We start from the raw sequence: 22048 nt of genomic DNA on the forward strand, positions 1-22048 counted from the left end.
AGTAGCTAAGCATAGCCTTAGAGGATTTAAATAAGGCTTAGAGGATTAGTTAGCAAATCCAGTAGTGCAGTAAAATAGAAAAAAAGGTTTATGGATAGGTTATCAAAATCATAGGGCATTCACACATATAGACAAGCAAACAGTTTTGAATGTGGCTCAGAAACCAGCTTTCTTTGTCTCAACATGGTAAAAAAAAAATGACAAGGTTTATTCTTGCACAATTGCAAGGTTTTCCAGCCGTATATTCTATGATTTAAAAAGAGGCTAACCCCCCAGTCTCCATCATGTCTTGGGGACCTGTTGTTAGAGAAAATAAAAGAAGCATGAGCAAGTAAACATGTTCTTATAAAGCAATTCCCAAGGCAACCTGCAAACCTAGCTATCCCAGAAACTAGATCCCATTCTTTAACAGTGAAAGCCTTATCTGTAGTCTAGTAGATTATGATTATTTATTAAATTTATACACTGCACTTCATCTGAAGCTCAGGCAGTATGCAACATAAACACAACCTAAAAACACAAAATACAGAACATCACACAGAAGATGGAGCTCTTCTTCTTTGGTGATTACTCGTAGTCGAGTCAGATTGTCTTCCATGAACACGGTTTTAAAACTGAATCCGTAAGTGACTGTGGAGGCCAATTCTGGATCCACATATCTTTCCACAGTGGGGAAGGACTGTAGGTTTCTGGGTGAGAGTTGATTACGGTGAGGGTTTGCCAAACGTGTCAGCCTCTTAGCACATTTCTTCCTATTGTCCTGAGTTCGAGCATCTTCAAAGTCCACAACACCTTCGGTAAAGGCTGTTCTCCAATTGGATCGCTCAGAGGCCAATGTTTCCCAGTTGTCAGTGCTTATACTACATTTTTTTAGATTTACCTTGAGAGAGATTTTAAACCTCTTTTGTTGACCTCCAGCATTACACTTTCCATTTTTAAGTTCAGAATAGAGTAGTTGCTTTGGAAGACGATAATCAGGCATCCACACAACATGTCCAGTCCAACGAAGTTGACATTGAAGCATCATTGCTTCAACACTGGTGATCTTTGCTTCTTCCAGTACACTGGCATTAGTTTGCCTGTCTTCCCAAGTGATGTGTAAAAATTTTCAGAGACAACGTTGATGGAATCTGTCGAAGAGTTGGAGATGGCGTTTATAAGTTGTCCATGTTTCACAAGCATACAGTAAGGTTGGTAGTACAATAACTTTGTAAACAAGCATTTTGGTTTCCCTGTGAATGTCCTGGTCCTCAAACACTCTGCACTTCAATTGGGAGAAAGCCACACTCACAGAGCTCAAGTGATGCTGGATTTTGGCATCAATGTTGGCCCTTGTGGTAGGAGAAGTGATCAACATTTTCCAACGATACACCATTGAGTTGAATTTGTGGTGCCGCAGAGGGGTTATTTTGTACTTGTTGGTGCAGCACTTTGGTCTTTTGGATGTTGAGCAATAGGCCAAGCTTTTCGTAAGCTTCTGTGAAGACATTTAGGATGGTTTAGAGCTCATCCTCTGAGTGTGTACACATTATGTTGTCATCAGCATACTGAAGCTCTATGGCGGAAGATACAGTAACCTTACTCTTTGCTTTCAGCCTGCTCAGATTGAAGAACTTTCCATCTGTTTGATATATGATTTCTACCCCAGTGGGGAGTTTCCCTTCAACAAAGTGTAGGATCATGGCAATGAAAATAATAAATAGAGTTGGGGCGATAACACAACACTGTTTAACACCTGATTGCTTTGAGAGCCACTGTTATCTGTGATTGTTACTGTCATATTATCGTGGAAGAGCCAAAGGATGTTCACAAATTTATCTGGTCAGCCAATTTTCAGAAGGACAGTCCACAGGGCATTAGAATTTACAGTGTCGAAGGCCTTAGTCAGGTCAACGAACGCTATAAATAGGGGTTGGTTTTGCTCTCTGCATTTTTTCTTGAAGCTGTCGAGCAGTGAAAATCATGTCCACTATCCCCCTGGAAGGTTGAAAACCATTTTGGGATTCAGGAAGGGTAGCCTCGGATATTGTTGTTTTTTTTAAGAAGATATTTATTAAGGTTTCAACATATTACAAAATATGCAAAAAAAACCCACAACGAAAAAAGAATTAAAGAGGAAAAAAAATAGAAGAAAAAAGTCAAAATACAAGATAAAAACAATTAAAAAAACAGATTGGTCTTTCCATGTCTTATCTTTCATTTGCTTGTTTCCCCGACCTCCTCACACCTCCCTTTTTGTATTCCAGTTCAAATGAGTTAGTTCAGCAAATCCTTTCCCTCTTTAATTTTATCTTAATCTCTTATCTTAAAATATAATAACTTTAAATTTTCACCTGTTAACAATCCATTTTTACATATTCCTTTTAACATTGCTGCTTAAAACCACTTAACTTCAGTCCAACATCATTCTAACATTCATTAATTTTGCAGTATTTCTGTAAATAGTCTTTAAATGTCTTCCAATCTTCTTCCACCAACTCTTCTCCCTGGTCTCGGATTCTGCCGGTCATTTCCGCCAGTTCCATATAGTCCATCACCTTCATCTGCCATTCTTCCAGAGTGGGTAAATCTTGTGTCTTCCAATACTTTGCAATAAGTATTCTTGCTGCTGTTGTAGCATACATAAAGAAAGTTCTATCCTTCTTTAGCACCAATTGGCCAACCATGCCCAGGAGAAAGGCCTCTGATTTCCTCAAAAAGGTATATTTAAATACCCTTTTCATTTCATTATAAATCATCTCCCAGAAAGCCTTAATCCTTGGGCACGTCCACTCGGATATTGTTAGGAGATGGTTTGCTAAGATCCTTGCAACAATTTTGCCGGCCGCGGCTAATAAGGAGATGCCTCGATAGTTTCCGCGATCTGTTCTATGACCTTTTTCCAAAGAGATTGGTAATTTTGGCATCCCTAAAGTCTGCTGGGATCTCCTCTCTCTCCCATATTTTTCTGATGAGCTTGTGAAATTGTTGTGTAAGTTCAATTCCGCCCACTTTGAAGACTTCGGCAGGTATCCCATCAGGTCCGCTAGCTTTGTTGTTCTTCATTTGGTTAATAGTTGTACACAACTCTCCCAGATTTGGAGACAGAAGATGGTGCACCACCACCCTGATTACCCAGACCTATATCTGCGGAGAAGCTGTGCTAGGGAGAGTTTGTGAACAGCCAGCCTGGACTAGAGAAGTGATGAATGATGTCATTCACCTGTGACTGGGAAATCTTTGGCTTAGTAAGAGGATTGACATTTCAAGCAGGGCTATTCAGGAAATGAAGAAGACAAACCGCTTAAAACATTCCCTGAGAAAAACAGATCAGAGGAAAAAAGACAGAAGTGCTCCTACCATTTGAAGCAGTCAGGAGCACACCAAAATGATCTGTTTTGCTAGCTTTTGCTGGCTCCATCAACAGAATTTGGGTCTTAGGGAAACGGAAGCTAGCAATGATATTGGCCAAATTGCAGCAATCAGGCTGGCTAAATTCCTTGTTCATGATGCATCAAAGCTATGATTTAAGGTGAGGACTAGCTGCATGGAAAAACAAACAAACAAACATGATATATTAGCTGGCCCTGAGACATATAGCTTTATTATTCTGTTGGCCTTGCTCTTACTTTTTTAAAAAAGCAAGCAACAATCTGTTAAAATTGACAGCATGTCCGCACCACAAAAGCACAGCACCCAGAAATGCATAGTAATCAAATAGTGGTGTATGTATTTTTCAGCTATATGCTTTCCAGCTGTCTTGAAGGCTCTCTTCTTAATAAACAGTGATTTTGCAAATTAAACTAGTGCCAGACATCCAATTAAACCCCAGTGACTGACATTTTTCAAAAATAGGCCAACCCTCTGGTGTAATAAAAACATAATGGCAAACTCTTGCTGCACAGTTAAATGGCAGTCCTTGCTAATAAACGAACTTGGTATGACCCTATTGAATTCCCAATACAATACTACAGGCTTACCTAAAAGTAAGTGGGTGGGATTTAAGGATTTAAGGGCTTGCTTTTCAGACCTCAACATTTTAAATTGCGAACAGTGGGACAAAGGGGTTATTTTTTACTTCTCTCAGTTCTGCAGTAATAATAATAGCCGTGCTTACTTTCTCCCACCATGGCTATTGCTGTCTGTAAAATGCTGAAGAAGTCAAAAAACCTCAAATGGTCTACAGAGGGCGATTTCCAGCTTGGTATTAAGAAATTATAAATTCTCGTATGCAGTTAGTGATTCTGGGTTGGCACCCACCCACTTCCTACATAAATTTGCCACAAATTATCTACTTCTGACAGCACAATGGTAGTTCATTTCAGTGTTTCCCTTAGCCCATTTGGAGGAAGATCCTGAAGTTTTTATAGTTTTATCTATGCTTCATAGATGCCCAAATTAATATGTGCCAAAGTGGTTTATATTAAGGTAATCACTCATTATAGGTTTAATCATTTCACATTACTGGAGGCTAAGGACTCCACGACTGCCTGCCTGAGAAAGCTATGACTATAGCTCAAAAAAATCTTTAGAGATTAATATGGAGCTAAAACAAGTTATTAAACCGTAGCACAACAAAATAAACTTGCAAATCACAAGCCTTCAACATAAATACTGTGGCAAATTTTGGGAGGGCATTTTCACCCAACCCCAGTATGTTTCTGTATGTGCTGGAAGCCTCCCAGAGTGGCTGGGGAAACCCAGCCAGTTGGGTGGAGTATAAATAATAAAATTATTATTAATAATAATTATAGTATTCACAGCTGCCATGGGGAGGGAGATTGCATTTGATAATCAAAATGGATCAGTCAAAATGACATATATATGCCCCCCAGGAAGGAATTTCCAAATGCATCCCTGGGTAATGTCATGTACACAAATGAAGGGGTGAAAGGTGGAGTATAAGCATTTAAATGAATAAGCAAAATAGGTTCTGCACACGGGATTTGTAGAGAGATAGGTCTGCTTGCACATAGTCACAGTTAGATTACCAGCAAAAATGCTGGTCATCTCAGGTAAGAGCCTTCTTGGTGGCTGCTCACAGGCTAAGAATATCCCTGCCAAAGGAGGCCCAGCTAGCTCCATTTTGAACTCTTTTTCAGGAGGAAAAGAAATTTTCACTTAGAAAGGCTAATTTCAATATATTGTATTATTGGCTTTTACCTGTTGCTTTATTAATGTTTAAGTGCTTTGTTCTAATGTTTTTATGTCGTATTTTAGTGCAATTTGACTGCCTTTTGTTATTCTGTACTGTGTTTGCACCAGGGGCACGGACTTGGGCTCCAGGTTATGAGTGCCCAATGGTGCCTGTGATGCAACATGATGTCATGCTGTCATGACATCATGACATCATGACATCACAGTGTATCGGTGGGATGGTGGCTCTTCCAAGGCCTCATGGCGTCTCAGAGGTTACATCCAAAACCTCTAATGTGACTTCCGGTTTCTACTGGAAGTTGCGTTCGGAGCCCTGGCAGGGGCTTCAATGTCATCTGGGAGGCCATGTTAGAGCTCTGACGTGACTTCTGGTAATCAGAAGTCATGCTGGAGCTCAGCGTTGTTTTTATGGGTGCTTAGCACCCAGAGCCCCCTAGACCTGGCGTTTATGGTTTGCACTGCTGTTAGCCTCTTTCACCAATTGGGGGAAAGGCAGAAATGACAATTGAGGAATGGATGGGCTGGTGATGTTAGTGAAACCATCTGATGATGAGGTTCACAGAATCATCAATTTGGGAAGTCTAAACTACTGCCGTGTTGGATTTTAAGCGTTTTGAGCACTTCCAGATGACCTGTTTATTGAGCATTCATTCTGATTTGTTGGTGGGGAGGTTAGATGATGTTGTGTCAAAGCCAGTGTTGCCCCACACTTTCCAGTGTCTTTTCTCATTGCTTTTCCTTACTACAAAAAAATCTGATGCTTTAGGAAAGTGTGTTTGTTGCACAAGATCTTCCAAATCAACTAGAATTGCACAACCTGCATTTGCTGGTATGTGAACTTAAAACAGTGACAGTCTGGAAGCACCCTTCATATCTGGATTGGATTGGACATTTGGATTGATTTGAGGAGTAGAGGGCATGTTCTAAGAACATACATTATTACAAACTGCACTTTCAAGACCTAAAGGGCTGTGGCTATAAATCATCTCCATTAGTAAATGCAGTGTCAGGTTCCAATGAATTCTGAACTATTCTAAACTCCTGGCCTATTATACATTCATGTGCCTGGGAATAGTTGGGTAATTTTTATCAGGCAGATGAAGCTAGTCTCTCCTTTTGCCTGCAAGTCTCAAGAGGTGGTCTGGAAGTTAATCTACCATATCAAAAGCCTCCTTTCCCTACATGGTTGGTTGACTAAGCAGCTTCACTGAGAGGTCTAGGCCCCAAGAGTTTCATTTGTTGCTTTCAGCTGATAGTAGGCTAAGGCCCCACACACAATGTGAAACTCCACGTTGTAAGAAACCTTCAGAGATCTTCACAAGACATGATGGTTGGTGGCCAAAAACTGAAACAAGCAAGCAAACCCAAGGTTATTATTTTTAAAGCGCTAGTCCATTGAACAAGATTTGGGGAGGTGGAGGGGGCGGATAAGGAATTAATTTGGCTACTGGCCAGAGCTGAATAAAATCCGCTTTCTCACCTTCACGAAATTGAATGTGCTCAGATTGGGAACTAGCATGATGCTTATCAGCCTAAGGAGAATTAGAAGTGGTCTGAGAAAGTACTCATGACATTCTGGAGGGAAATAGAAAAATCAATGTACTTACTTTGTTTGAAAATGTTTCATGCTTTTTGAATATCCTTAACCATACCTATCCACTCCCTGTTATCTCTCCTGCTATATATAAAATTAAGTCAGTTTATGCTGGCACTGAGGTGAAGTGTTTGCGTGTGTGCATTTCACAAACTCTCTGAGCCAATTGGAATCTCACCCACCTACCCTGCTTTTAGTGATTTTTGTGATCCTATGTCAAAGGGTGCACAGATACTCACAAGGGGGCTGTTGTGGGGTGGGGAGGGGTGAGAGAACACATCTTTGTTGCCAAGGCAATGACAATCTTCCTTGTTCAAATCATGGCATTGATAATGTAGACACAGACCATCAACAGTGTGTTACTTTCAGAATGAGAGGAACATGAGTGTCTGATTTGCCTTCAGCAATGTCATCACATTGATTGTCAGTGTGGAGTCATGATGTCACCACATCCACTATGAGATCCCTGATTGGTTGTGATAACAAAGAGAAAAAGGACAGAAACACTGTTTGTAGCCCACTTACAGGAGGCTGCTGCTTCCACCATGCCTGTTGTGGCAAGGTAGCAACAAAAATAATCAGGACCAATGAGGGGTGGGGCAGGAGGGCCACTTGGCCTGACGTCTCAAACTCAAATTTAGATACTTCTTTATTTTTGCCATTTGATAAGTTTAATAATAATTTTATAATAATTTATTATTTATACCCCGCCCATCTGGCTGAGTTTTCCCAGCCACTCTGGGTGGCTCCCAATAGAATATTAAAAACATGATAAAACTTCAAACATTTAAAACTTCCCTAAACTTTAGATGTTTTCTAAAAGTCAGGTAGTTGCTTATTTCCTTGACATCTGGTGGGAGGGTGTTAAAAACACGATGAAACATCAGTCATTAAAAACTTCCCTAAACAGGGCTACCTTCAGATGTCTTCTAAATGTCAGATAGTTGTTTATCTCTTTGACATCTGTTGGGAGGGCATTCCACAGGGTGGGTGCAACTACCGAGAAGGCCCTCTGCCTGGTTCCCTGTAACTTGGCTTCTCACGGTGAGGGAACCGCCAGAAGGCCCTCGGCGCTGGATCTCAGTGTCCGGGCTGAACGATGGGGATGGAGACGCTCCTTCAGGTATACTGGGCCGAGGCCATTTAGGGCTTTAAAGGTCAGCACCAACACTTTGAATTGTGCTCAGAAACATACTGGGAACCAATGAAGGTCTAACTACTTGTTTTATGTGTGTTGGATTGAAGCATGACACTTTCACCTTAGAGCTGCAAATTTAAGCAGATGCGGTATGTGATTTGGTAAAATGCTATAATCCTCTTGTTAAATGATACACGTTTTAACAAATTAAAGAGTTTAAGTGTTCACAAGGATTAATAAAAAACACTGGTCTGATAGCACAAGATTAGACTGTGATGAACCCACCCTCTAGATCACCTGATCATATAAACAAACCACTGCTAGTGGCTGGTGCTGGATCAAGTGTGTGCGTGTGTGCATGCTGTCAGTCTTCTTCAAAAATAAGAAGATAAAGATGTGAGAGTTAATAATGGTTGAGTTTTACTTTTGTTGAAAAGACAATATATAGATAATACAGCTATAGGTGTTGCACAGGAAGCACTGAGAGTCATTTGCTCACACATAAACCAATGAGACTAGCTGCACTGGGCTGCTGGCATGTCACTGTGTCTGCAATGCCTGATTTCTCACTCAAGGAGGGAGAAATCAGAGAAAACATGGCAATTCAACTTTCGAAAACCAAGCTTTCTGCACTGAAACGGAAGCTGTGGAAGCAGTGTTGGACAATCAGATTCCAAAGAACGTTCGCAAAACGGAACACTCACTTCCAGGTTTGTGGCATTTGGGAGCTAAAATGTACAATTACCAAGGCGTTCGACAACCAAGGTACAACTGTACAGGGTGTTGGTGAAGAGCATACCACTGCAAACACTTGCAAAAAGCCACAAAAGCAGGATGGAGGGGTTTATGGGGCTGGACTCCTCGGAAAGCACTATTTTGCCCCTGAAAACATTTGCAAGTGAATACTTCGTACAGCTGTAGATGGGGAAAGTCTTTGGTTGCAGAGAAAACTGAATAAATAAGTCCTGATAATCAAGATTAATTAACTTGAATGATAAACTGATGAAAGGTTTATCAGTGTCGCTTTAAGACTAGTGACTGTCATTCTTAGGTGCACAAGAGTCCCATACTTTTCTAAATCATCATTATGCTGTCCATTTTACAGCACACATTCACGAGGAACCTTATTACAGTTTTACATCACTGTAACTAACACCATTGGCTTCCGCTAATGAATTTGTAAATCACCTAGGGTGTAAAGGAAATTTGATGTCTTGCTGGAAAAGAAAAATTAACCCTCCTTTTCTGTTTACAGAAATGCAGCCAAATTACAAAGTTAATGATTCCTTGCAGCCTTTCTCCCTCCGCCTAGTTCCTTAAGCTTCATGATATGCTGGGTGAGGGGCTCCTTCCCCTCTAGTTAATTCACAAGCCTTGGGCCCAATTCAGAAATTTGCTAGTGTTACCTTGTGGAGTGCCTTGAGTATCTCTGAAAATGCAGTCACATGGAATACGTCCCGGGCCTTTGATTGCATCTGTTATCATGCTAGCCCATCATTCAGGCATCCCAAACCAGGGCTGTAATTTGCATGGGAAGCTTACATGAGTAGAAAAGGCTCTTTATACCAGGTCTGGGGCAGAGAATTTGACATTGTCTGTAGGCTGTGAAAAGCTACCTAATTTACACATATCAAACCAACATGCAGACTGAAACGCAGTTTTCCTTCAAAATTCACATTTCTCCGAATTTTGTGACTCAGTTCTCCAACCAGCATGTATTTAAAAAAGAAGGAAGTCAATGTGCAAAAAATTAATATATGAGTAAAAATGACATACTAAGATGCATTACATTAAGGGAAATCCCATGCAAAAATCTGCACGTGAGTGAAAAATACATATAGAAATGTATTTATTGGGAGAAATTTGCACTAAAATACTGGTGAATTTTCATGGGGATTAAAAATAAATAAATAAATCACAAATTGCTGCAGAAATGAGGAGAACTTTAATCTTCACATCTTCAATATTTATTTCGAATATTTAATATTCAAAAACTTAGAAGAAAACTGACAATGACAGAGTCATCCATTGCTACCTGCTACAGATGTTATTACTCCAATTCATGGAGGACAACAGGGACACCAGTGGGCAATGAAGCTCATGGGCTTTTCTCCACCCCCCATCTTGTGAGGGATTTAGCAAGCAGGGATAGGACCACTCACACGACTCAGTGCTGAAGAGCACCGATAGGATCTTTCCATCCAGCACACAGAGCGGCTTCTGAGCAGCAATTCCTAACTACAGGTTACGAGAGAGTTAAACTCGCTCTCCTTGCCTGCTCTGGTGTCAGTAATGATTAGTCCTCCCTGGCATATGCTATGTGCATTTGAAAAAGAAACAAACCCAAATGTGTGCATTAAATGCCAAGGCACATTTCATGTCACATCTGCGTTGGCCCTAATGAGAAACTGAGCTGGATTTTTCTCGCCTCAGGTCACCCTGCACTGAGGGAATGGGGAAGGGTCCAAGTGAGCCCCAAATTACTTTCTAAGCCTCAAAGCACAGCTTGCCCTAGATACTCCATAGGGGTTGCTACAGGTTATCCCCAATCTTACCTCCTCTCTTTGGTGCACAGTGATTTTGATTATAGAACATGTCTTTCTTTGTATAAGAGAACATCTTTGGCATATGTTGAAGGTGCTAGCCATTGCTAAAATGGGAAGGGGCAGTGCTTGATTGTCTTTGGTTATGCCATAATGTATGTGACCCAATCTGCCATACATTTAAGATCACAAAATATTTTCTCAAAACAAATGAATTCCAGTTTATCACCTGTCCGGTAGTTAGCAGCACTGCGGGATAATTTTACACTTTTGTGAGGCCATTGTTTGCTATTAAATTCACCCTCACGATCGCTCCGGAGTTTATAGATGTGAGGTCCCTGCCGGTGTTCCCCTAGCATTAGTCTATGAGGAATTTTTGATTTGATTTCCTCAAGCTATTATTCAGAAAGCCTTTTTCTATTATTTTGTTGACACTTTGGATTTTGCAAGGTTGCTTGCTGACAGATTGCTTGGAAACAGCAACATCTAAATGCTGTGTAAAATGTTGACATTGACAGCGCAAGGAGCCATCTCAGCTGATTTCTTGTTAGAGTGTATAACGTACTGAGGTGGGGGAAGGAGAAACCACAAGTTGAAATGAGCATATTTCCAGCACAATTGAGTCCAGCAAAGAGCTATGGCATAGCAACCTGTGTTGCACACCCTCCAACAGTGGGCAGATAGTAATGGTCCCACATGCGATTTTTGAGATAATATATCATCACCACCACCACCACCACCATCGAATTACTTTAAAGAAGTCATTTCCATGGAGATCTGGTGACATTCAACTAATCTGGAATTCTTAATTTTACAAGCACATTTCCTTCCATTTAACCACCCATGTGTTTAACATGTTTCAATTCTGCATATCTTTTTTTCAAATGAGTTTTTATTGGTTTTCCATAAGAAACAAGAGAACACAACCTTCTCCATCCTCAGTGAACAATTCCCTCTATTCACCCCTCTCCCCCAAACCACAGAATTTAATGGGAAAACATTTTTCCAAAGTTTCAAATGTGAGTCTGTTGGATGCCACTGTAGTTGATGTTCTGTTGAGCATGTGGTGAAAGTAACCATATCTCTATAAAATTGTCTGTTTTCCCAGCCAAAGCTTTAATATTCTGCATATCTTTCACTATGCAGGTGCCATACATGGCAGATTTAGCTCCCAGATATTGGACATTTAAGAATTACAAAATATATACAGATCCATTGCCAAACAGGTCCCTTTTCCATTTAAAGATGTTTACTGTCAAGATGATAGCTTAAGGCTACATATACTCACCTCTGTCCCTTATGGTTTCCAGCTGTTCTTCTGGTCCTTTGATCAGTTATAGAAGTCATAGGTGAATCACAGAAGGGAGTTTATAGGTACAACCTTCTTGACTTTCTAGGTCACAAGACTCCCTTCTGAGCAAAAAGCGAGGAAAGGCAAGGATCAGAAATAATCCCTTGGCAGCCACTTTCCATTTTAGGTTGCTAGGTCAGGCCCACAAATTTCACTTTGATGGGCAAAGGCCAAAGGATTAAGATCAACATTTAGGATCAAAGGAAAGGCTGGAAGTTAAAACTAGGCAAGAAACTTATGCCTAGTTCTCTCTCTGAACCACATACATAACCTGCAGAGACTGTTCAAATCAGAACGGCAATTTGGAAAACAAGGCATGGATGGATATTAGAATGGCAGTAAAAACACGATGTTGGCATTATGCCTTCCCAGATGCCTTGAGTAGATACAGAATTTGTTCTATGTGTAGTAGAGTGTACGTGTGTAGTTCTCATTTTCTGCCACAAAAAGTCACCCCAAAACTCATGTATGTCGTGTCCAGTCCGAGCATTCAGAAAATGTCTACAATGCTGTGAATAAGGTGGGCAGCTTTGCAAATATTTCTGCAAAGTGAATTTCAAGGAGATTCAACTGATTCAGCTTTCTCCACTATTCCTAGCCCTCGCAATACTAACTGCATGAAGGCTCCACAGCTTTCACCCCTACTCATTGACCAGACATTGTTCTTGGGGTCAGAAGAAAATAGTGGTGCTGTATGCATCTATATTCTATCTTACAAGTCCTTATTTTCACCAAGTCACATATTCTTCAGAGCAGGAGTTCTTTTTACCATAATGAAGAGGACAGCTGTTTCGTTGCAGCTTGATCTCTTTGGGGTGCTGATGACTGGGGCATTTCCTTTTTCTTCTTCTCGCTTTTGCTTTTGTTATTATAAAGATCATTTTAAACTCATTAGCCTAAACAATGTCAAGAGATTTATTTTTACTTCAGTAAATGTGCCAACAGTGCTATCATTTCCACGACTTAAATAATGGCAGTAAAAGTGGTTCCTAATGATACCTCATTTGTATTAAAGATCCTTCAGCAGCAACACGGTTTAAACAATTAGTTTGTCTTAGCTACAGTGCTGGAGTTTGAAATCAAAGTGCATGCATGGAAAATTGCACGCTATTCTTATTCACTCTTCGGTTGCACCACGATTCTGGAAGCCTCAGGGCAGCCTGTTCTTTGAAAGATCATTTCAGAAGATTAGCTTACCTATGGTGCAAATTAACAGTATGCCTTACTTGCAGGACTAAAGACTCAGCACTCCAACCATAGCTGGAGTAAGGTCACCAAACCAACTTTTGAACTTCCTGTGGAAACGAGCACTTGTTATTTTGATCTCTTTAATTGGAGAAAAGGTTCTGGTCATTAGAATGAAACTTATTATGATGACTAGGAATTCAGCAACACTCATGTAGGGACTGACACATTCAAGGCAAATTTACCCCTCCCAGACTTTATGATGTAGTTCAACTCACTGTGTCAGTTGAGCCATAACCAGGGCTTTTTTTCAGGGGAAACTCACAGGAACTCATTCTGGCACCTCTCAGGTGGGTGCTGTCACCTCTTAAGGGTTCAAGACAACTGGTGTGGATCACAAGTAGGAAAACTCACTCTGAGTGGTGAGTGACAATAAATGATATGGTAGGCAGGCACCAGGATGTAAAATGTGTTGTGGGGCTGCAGACTGAATACTGCCACTAAATCCCCTCTGCACTGGACAGATTGGTGGAGGAAAATCTATAACTTCAGCTAAGTTATATGGATACAAATACATTTTTTTGTTTCACATAATGTAGATGCATTTGTGATGGATGTTTGGTACAGCTGTATATTAACCAGGGCTAGGGTTAGATTAATGGACAGGATGGCTCTTCTCCAGACCCAACATACACATAACATCAAAATCAGGTAAAAATATGTAAGGAGGGTGCACAGCAGAGTTGATGTAGGAGCTGATCTGGCAGGGAGCATATCTGAAGAAGAGTTATTCCAAGGGGCATTCCTCCTTTCTAACAGTACATTTCCTCTACATTTCCCCCCAAATATCTCTTGAGGAATGAAGTTTCCATGGAAATGTGACATTCATTTCCAAGCTGCTCTAGCGGGAGGGCAATGTAGTTCCTATATTGCCAAATGTTGCGTGCCTTTTCTTCTATGTAATATAAATTTTCAAAACTATATTTAGTTGTGCCTGTGATATGAACTATGAACATGCTTGTCTGACTCCTGAACAGATCCATGCAGCCATAGGCATGTAGGCTCCACCACATGACTAAGAACCCCCAATCACATAAGACAGCTTGTGTGTGTAGAGTTGTATGTGCATTGTCTCCCAGTTCAGACCTTTGCTGAAGATGCTGAGGTAAGGGATACAGATCGGGTGTCAAAGGCTCTTCAGGACAGGGTTCTGAACACATTTTCTACCAAGAAGGCATATGAATATCTCCACTGCATGATATAGTCGGTACAGTGGGATGCAGCATAGATATTAGTAACAGAATTCTACTTTGATGCATCATTTAGAATTGCTTTTACTTCATTGGCCCCCACTGGGCTTAAACTGCACAGGACAGCATTACCTCAAGGACTACCTCTCTCCATATGAACCTACCTGGACCCTGAGATCATTGCCTTTGTGTGCCTCCTCCACAAGAGGTCCAGAGAGTGGCAAAATGAGAACAGGCCTTTTCGGCAGTGGCTCCCCATTTGTGGAATGCTTTCCCCAGGGAGGCTTACCTGGTGCCTTCATTACATATTATTAGGTGCCAGGTGAAAACTTTCCTCTTTGACCAGGCTTTTAGTTGACTAACATCCTATATCCCTTTAAATGTGTTCATGGGAGGGGTGCAGGGCTCCTTGTTCTTATTATGTCTTTTCTTTTTATCTTGTATTTGTATGCTGTGAACTGCCCTGAGATCTATGGAAGAAGGGCAGTATACAAATTTTAACCATAACAATAACAAAAAATACTGCTCTGTGGTTGCCCCAACCCTACTGTGACCTGATTTCCCATAGCCCCTGTTTCTTCCAGCTTCTACCTACCCCACTCAGCATCTTATTAGAATGTTGAATTTGCATTCTGATCCCTGTAAAGAAACCTTTCTTAAGATAGGAGGTCTGGATTCAGGTAAGTTTCAAGGCAAAATGCACTGTCTTAAAAAAATTAAAACCTCTCAGACAAGGGAACTTTTAGAGGAACTGGTCAACACAAAGTCTGCCTGCAGAGAGATGTCTGCAATTCCCGTTGCCAGTCTTATACTGTTTACTACAATGCTTGCTCGCAAAATATTTTCATCTAAATGCAAACCATGGAATGGCCTTCCTTACTTTAGAAACCCCTGGAGAATGTGTCAGGCTCACAATATCCCTCTTAGCCCAATTTCAGTGACGGATAAAGTGGTAACGCATTTCCAGTTGTTCAATTTGGCACCTGCCATTCAGCTAAGGTTACATAGCTTCCCCAGTGTAATGCTATCAATGAGCAGAAATTGTATACTTAGTGAAAAGAATGACTCTTCTCATAAACTGAGGAGATTCATCCCCCCCGAATGAAATTTAACTGGTCTTAAACTTAATATTGAAACACTTCTGGTTTCCTAAGAAATCTTCTGGTAATTTGCTCGAAGAGGAGGGCTTCCCTGCACTAGTCCTGTCCTCTGATTTCCATGCTTTGAGCATCATTGCTGCAAAATCCCCACCTACAATCCTTAGATGGTGCATAGAGGCTCCACATCACAGATATGTTGGTGGAATCATGAGCCCCTACAAGTGAGGAGTTCCTTTGCAAATAAATGCTCTCAACACATGGATGTTGGAGAGTGGAGATAGCACAAGGGCAAGACATTGGGATCGGGGCTAGAATGGCACTCCTCATTCAAACTTTGGGAACCCTACAGACAAGTAATGTGTGTACAATATCCTTATGTGAGTCTGTCACACAATTGCACACCTTCCTGTTAACCATAGCTGACTGCAGGAGAACAGCAAAACTGTTATTTTATTAAACAGATGATAAAGGAATCCTACTGAGGTCTGCTTACATAGAACTGACCTAGTTGAGGGCTGAAAATTCACAGATACCACATAGAGCCCACCCACTGAGTCAGAGAAGGAGCCAAGGTTGCTGCCAACCTCCTTTTAACCCTTTACATGCCGTATACAATAGTGTGAATAGGGTTTATGTGCCAAATTACTAAGCAATGCAGTACAATGCCTCTTGTCAGTTTCAGGAATCTGTTATTTGAGAAATGAATGGGAGAAGCAAAGCAAGGTATGTCTCCATTTTGTTTCTATATTTTTGCTTATTTATTTACTGATTATTAACTGAATTTATATAGCCACCCCATGACATCAGTTCTCTGAGCAGTTCACAACACAAACGCCACAATTAAATGCAGTGTCAAACAATAAAAATGAGAAAAAGCAGTTGCAATCAGACTTGTTAAAACAAAGAGAAACAGACTGTAAGACATGTTATTTTAAATATTTCACTGCTCATAGCAACGGGTTAGCCTTTTTGTTTTAGAACTGCATTCGCACACCCCTTACTGAGAAGGGCTGGAAGCCAAATTTTCCCAACCAAGTCCAACACTGTATCTACCCAACACATTGCACTGCCTTTCTGTCCTTGCTAACTTGGACAAGGGAATGCTGAAATATCACCTGGCCATTACAAACTTAGGGAGACACATCCCCATCCAAGTCAGAACTACTTACCAAACAAATCCTTTCTATATTACATTCCTATACTAGCATTTTCTAAGGTCTTTCTAGACTGCTAGTCGGCAACACCTAAAAATAGGTCATGGTCTGATTTGCATTGTTTTTAAATTCTTCCCCTTCCTGCATGGATAATTGCAGACCCAACATAATCCCTCTGGTTAAATGCACCTGCAGAAATGAAGGTAGGTGTTTAAAATGGGCCAGGAGGAGTGGAAGGAGAGTTGATTGACGGTCTATAAAACTCAGTTTGGGCATTTCTCTGGGAGGGAAATCACTGTGTTAATGCATGGTATTATTACATTAATAAGCCTTTAATGCCAGTTCTTCCATTTATTGAGTTTGCTTTTAGCCGTTATAATATATTTATGAGAAAACGTGGGAAAACATGGTTCCCGTGGTTTTTGTTTATATTAATGGCTGGCAAGTCTTGGGTCAATTAATCTTCTGCAAATGGCTTTATTTCTCCTTGAGAGTGGATGGACACTTCAGATTCACTTGCCCAGGTGTTCTTAGTGATTGCCTGCCATTTACGTCTGACACCAAACTATTTCAGTTGAAGCCAGCTCAAGCAAAGCAAAACAAGAAAAGTAGCCTGCACTCTGCCCTTGCATTGATAATAAGTGCTTTTAAAGGAGGAATGAGTTACCCTTGCTTGTATTATTCTGCATTTGAGAGAAATAGGGTTTGCTCTACCCTGAGTCTGAGGATTAAGAGGTGAGCAGAGTTGTATTCTGAACTAGGTAATTACAAAACTTGGTGTTATCAAACATAATTGGAGATGGATTTAGGAACATCGTAAGCTACACTGTTGCTTTAAAAAAAGGGTGGGGGGACTTCAGAGGCTTATCTGGCAGAACGCTAGAGAGAGGCTGTCTTATCTGATGGGAAAGTTGATTGGATTTTTGTACCTGCTGACATTTGACAGAAACCTTGTTTCCCCCTCATTTCATCTCTAGCAATCCCACCATACATTATGTGAAAATGTATATACCAGTTAGGTAAACAATGCTGGCTATCTTTATTTGCTAGCTTTGCTCACTGCCTCTCACTTCAGCTGATACTTTGAAGTAGTCCTTTGCAAACAAACCAAACAGAAAAGCAGGTATCATTTTACATAGGCAGCTCACTATACCTATTTTAAAATTGGGAAGAACACCCAGCCTGCGAAGTGAAGCCGCGTCGCCATAAGCGGAGAGCGCCGATTCCTTCCTGAAAAGAAAATTTGGACTGAATTCCCGTGAGTAAGAACTGGAAAATAATCGGGACCCTTTAAATTTAAATTGGGCTAAAAACGGGGAGATTTAAACAAAGGAAGTCTGCCTCCCCCCGACTGCATGAAACTGAAAGCAACGGAACTCTAAACTTGCATCCGTTTAAACCCGCTCTTTGATCAGCTAAACCGGACATTTAGACCTTTGATCTCCCCTCTAGCTAGCAGGGCAGAGGGGAGGTGAGTTTGATCACTAACTGCATGATTTATTTGAAGTAAAAAACCTCTGCTGTCTCACCTATTTGAAAGTATGAAACGGTCTGCCTTTTCAGCACACTGAACTGACTTTTTCCTGTGAAGTGACACTTTGATACAAAGTTTCCACAGTGCCTGGCCACTGTATAATACAAGAAGAAACTGTATAAACTGGGCAACTGTGGCAATTTGAAGTTACAAGTCTTTTAGTAATATTGACTTTGACTGTATTAATCTCCTTTTTAACATCTTGGACAGTCTTCTTTGTTTTCGCATTTGGAAATTTTGTTCTATGGCCATTTTGATTTGCTCCCTCTAGAGGACAAACTAAAGTCCGGCACGGCCTAAGACAGTGGAATTTTCCAAGGGAGAATAAATCCCGTGGGAATTGACCTTGACATGAGTAGCTCACAAGAAGAGATAGTCACAAGAGCCAAGACCAAGCAACAACAACAACAACATCAGCTGCAGCAGCAACAGGCAAAGAAAAGAGGCTCAATCTCAGGCGCAACAGCCGGATCAGCAGGAACAACAGGACAAGACAAAGGAGCCGCCTCTATGGAAGCTGTGACTGATGCCCTGCTCAAGATAAACCAAACTCTGGAGTCTTTGACAAAACAGACTTCAGAGAACACACAAAAATTAACAGAAATCTCAGTAAGATTAAACCAGAATACAGAATCTATAAACAAACTGGTGGAGGAAAATGCCACTACGCGTCAAATTGCTGAAGATGCCAAAGCCACTGCTGGAGAGACACAGGAGAAACTAGAGCCGATTGCCAAGAAGGTCTATGAGCACGACGCAACCTTGGCCTTGTGGGAGTTACAGAGGAAAGAGAGGAACTTAAAATTAAGACTGATTCCGGAGAATGAAAGAGACAACCTTGTGGAATACTTGACACGGGAGTTTGCCGAGTGTTGGGACCTTGAGGAAGACGAATTCAAAATCACGACTGCCTTTAGATTGGGTAAGAAGCAAGACAGAAAGACCCCGAGAGACTGCTTGATTACACTCAGATCCAAGGAGGAAAGAGACAAAATACTAGGACTACACTTTGAAAAGGCCTTGCAAATCGGAAATTCAGCTGTACAGATCTTTAAAGACATTCCAAAATACATTTTGGATCTAAGGAACTTCTACAAGGACTTGGTTATTTTGTTAAAGAAAAATTCTATCCGCTTCAGGTGGGAGTTCCCACAAGGACTGTCATTTAACTACAAGACAAAGAAGGTGAAAATAAAGACAATTCAAGACAAGGACAAATTTTTGGCAAGAAATCAGGAGGACCTCCAGAAGGGGACTGTGGATCCACTTGAAGAACAGAGGAGAGCATTAGAGATTTTGAATCTCTCGACTGGACAAAGACCACCACCATCAGAAGAAGAGCAACAACTTGGAGCTGTTGGAGGAGTTTAGAAAAATAACAAGATGGCTCTGCAATTTCTTAGTTGGAATTGTAATGGGCTCAATGGGCCTTTGAAGAGAAGACAGGTATTTCATATATTGAACAAAGAACAATTGGACCTGATATGTTTACAAGAAACACACATAACTAGAGCCCACAAGAGACTACTCATAAATAAAAGGCTAGGACAAGAATTTATTTCATCAGACAAAGTCAAGAAAAGAGGAGTTGTAATATATGTGAAAGAGAAATGGGCTCCAAAAATGATATTCAAGGATGAACAAGGGAGATACCTGGCAGTGGAGATACAAATACAAGGAGAAAAATTTCTAGTGGTTGGAATTTATGCACCAAATGAAGGCAAATCTGACTTCTTCAAGAGACTCCATGAAACCCTCACTGACTATCTGGATTACAATATGATAATCATGGGAGACATGAATGGCGTGGTCTCCACTAATATGGACAAGGCACAAAGACTAACAGTTAGTAAGGAAGGGAGACTCCCTAAGACTTTTTTCGAAATGACAGAAAATATGGACTTGATAGACATATGGAGAACAAGGAACCCTCTGGAGAGAGAGGGAACTTTCTTCTCCCAAGCAATGATGACCTGGACCAGAATCGATCAAATCTGGGTTACTAGTGGAATGGCCCCAAAGATTAAGAAAGTGGAAATCTGCCCAAAAACTTGCTCCGACCATAACGCCGTGAAGATGGAGATGAAACTCACAATAACTGGTCAATTTAGATGGAGAATGAATGACACCCTCTTTCGAGATAAGGAGATTCTCACGAAGGCCCAAAAGACCCTAAAAGACTATTTTGAAATAAATTTGAGGACCGACGTGGAGAAAAGAGTGATCTGGGACGCAAGTAAAGCGGTTATGAGAGGATTCTTGATTCAACAAAATTCAATAAAGAGGAAAAAACAAAATGAGAAAAAAGAGAAGATTTTGGAAATGATAAAGGAAGGAGAGAGAAAATTAAGAACAAAACCAAAGTCTCAGGACATTTTAAGAGAGATCAAGTTATATCAAATACAATATATGGAATTGATGAACCAAGAGATAGAATGGAAGATAAAGCAAATGAAGCAAAAGACTTTTGAATCAGCAAATAAATGTGGCAAACTTTTGGCATGGCAACTGAAGAAAAGGCAGAAACTAAATACAGTTACAAGCCTAGAGGTGGATGGAAAGAATATATCTAAACCCAATGAAATTAGAAATTGCTTTTTAAGTTATTTCAAAAAACTCTACACTCAAGGCCCGCAAAATGAAGAAGATATAGACAAATTCCTTGGAAAATATGGATTACAAAACATCTCTCATCAAAGTAAGATGGACTTGAACCAGAGAATCTCAGAACAAGAGATAGAGGCTGCCATTCAGAATATGCAACTGGGCAAATCTCCGGGACCAGATGGACTGACTTCCAGATACTACAAATCGTTGAAGGAATGGTTGACTCAACCACTAAGAGAAGTTTGTAATGAGATCCTTGAAGGAAAAAGGGCACCTGAATCGTGGAAAGAGGCATATATTTCACTCATACCAAAGTCAGAGACTGAAAAGACCCAACTCAAGAACTACCGCCCAATATCATTGCTTAATGTGGATTACAAAATTTTTGCAGACATTTTGGCAAAAAGATTTAAAAGAGTTTTGATGGAGATGATTCATAAGGACCAAGCAGGCTTTCTCCCTAAAAGACACCTGGCAGACAATGTAAGGAATGTAATAGACATTCTGGAAAAGCTAGAGGTGAATATAAACACTAAAGCAGTATTGATCTTTGTGGATGCGGAGAAAGCCTTTGACAATATTTCTTGGAGTTTTATGAAGAAGAATCTTCATGGGATGGGGGTAGGCCAGGGTTTTGAGAATGGTATGGCTGCAATATATTCTGAACAAAAAGCTAAACTGATTGTAAACAATGTTGTGACTGAGGAACTTAAGATAGAAAAAGGAACACGACAGGGGTGCCCGATTTCCCCATTACTTTTTATCTCAGTTCTGGAGGTGTTGCTGAACATGATAAGAAATGACCAGCAGGTCAAAGGTGTGCAGGTCGGAGCTAAACATTACAAGTTAAGAGCGTTCGCAGATGACCTAGTATTGACTTTGCAAGAGCCAAACACTAGTACGAAAAAGGTTTTAGAAATAATACAACAGTTTGGCCAGGTAGCTGGATTTAAGTTGAACAAGCAAAAAACCAAAGTTTTAGGGAAAAACCTAACAGATATGGAAAAGGAGGAATTTCAAGAGGAAACAGGTTTGACTGTGGTCAAGAAGGTCAAATACCTAGGGGTTTACTTAACATCTAAGAATCTGAATTTGTATAAGGATAACTATGAAAAATGTTGGTCAGAAATTAAAAAAGATCTAGAAATATGGTCAAATTTGAAACTGTCAATGCTAGGCCGAATTGCAGTAATTAAAATGAATGTATTGCCTAGAATGTTATTTCTGTTTCAGACCTTGCAGATTATTGACAAGATGGAATGTTTTAAGAGGTGGCACAAAGACATTTCGAAATTTGTCTGGCAGGGCAAAAAGCCCCGAATTAAATTTAAAATATTGACAGACGCTAAAGAAAGAGGGGGTTTTGCCCTGCCGGACTTAAAATTGTACTATGAGGCAGCAGCTTTTTGCTGGCTGAAATAATGGATGCTCCTCGAGAACACGGACATCTTGGATC

General features: G+C 40.5%; 1 long non-coding RNA gene across 1 annotated transcript; it reads right to left on the reverse strand.

Annotated features, from left to right (window-relative positions):
- Window positions 1-208: 208 nt before the first annotated feature.
- LOC310699191 lies at window positions 209-7104 on the reverse strand. The gene is made up of 4 exons (XR_014521985.1): window positions 6970-7104; window positions 4971-5072; window positions 3340-3522; window positions 209-297 (listed from the first exon to the last, which is right to left on the reverse strand). It is a non-coding gene; the product is annotated as an uncharacterized lncRNA (long non-coding RNA).
- Window positions 7105-22048: the final 14944 nt, after the last annotated feature.

This window comes from Podarcis liolepis (assembly GCF_965112155.1).
Source record: "Podarcis liolepis genome assembly, chromosome: 2".
In the NCBI taxonomy this organism is placed as follows: domain Eukaryota; kingdom Metazoa; phylum Chordata; class Lepidosauria; order Squamata; family Lacertidae; genus Podarcis; species Podarcis liolepis.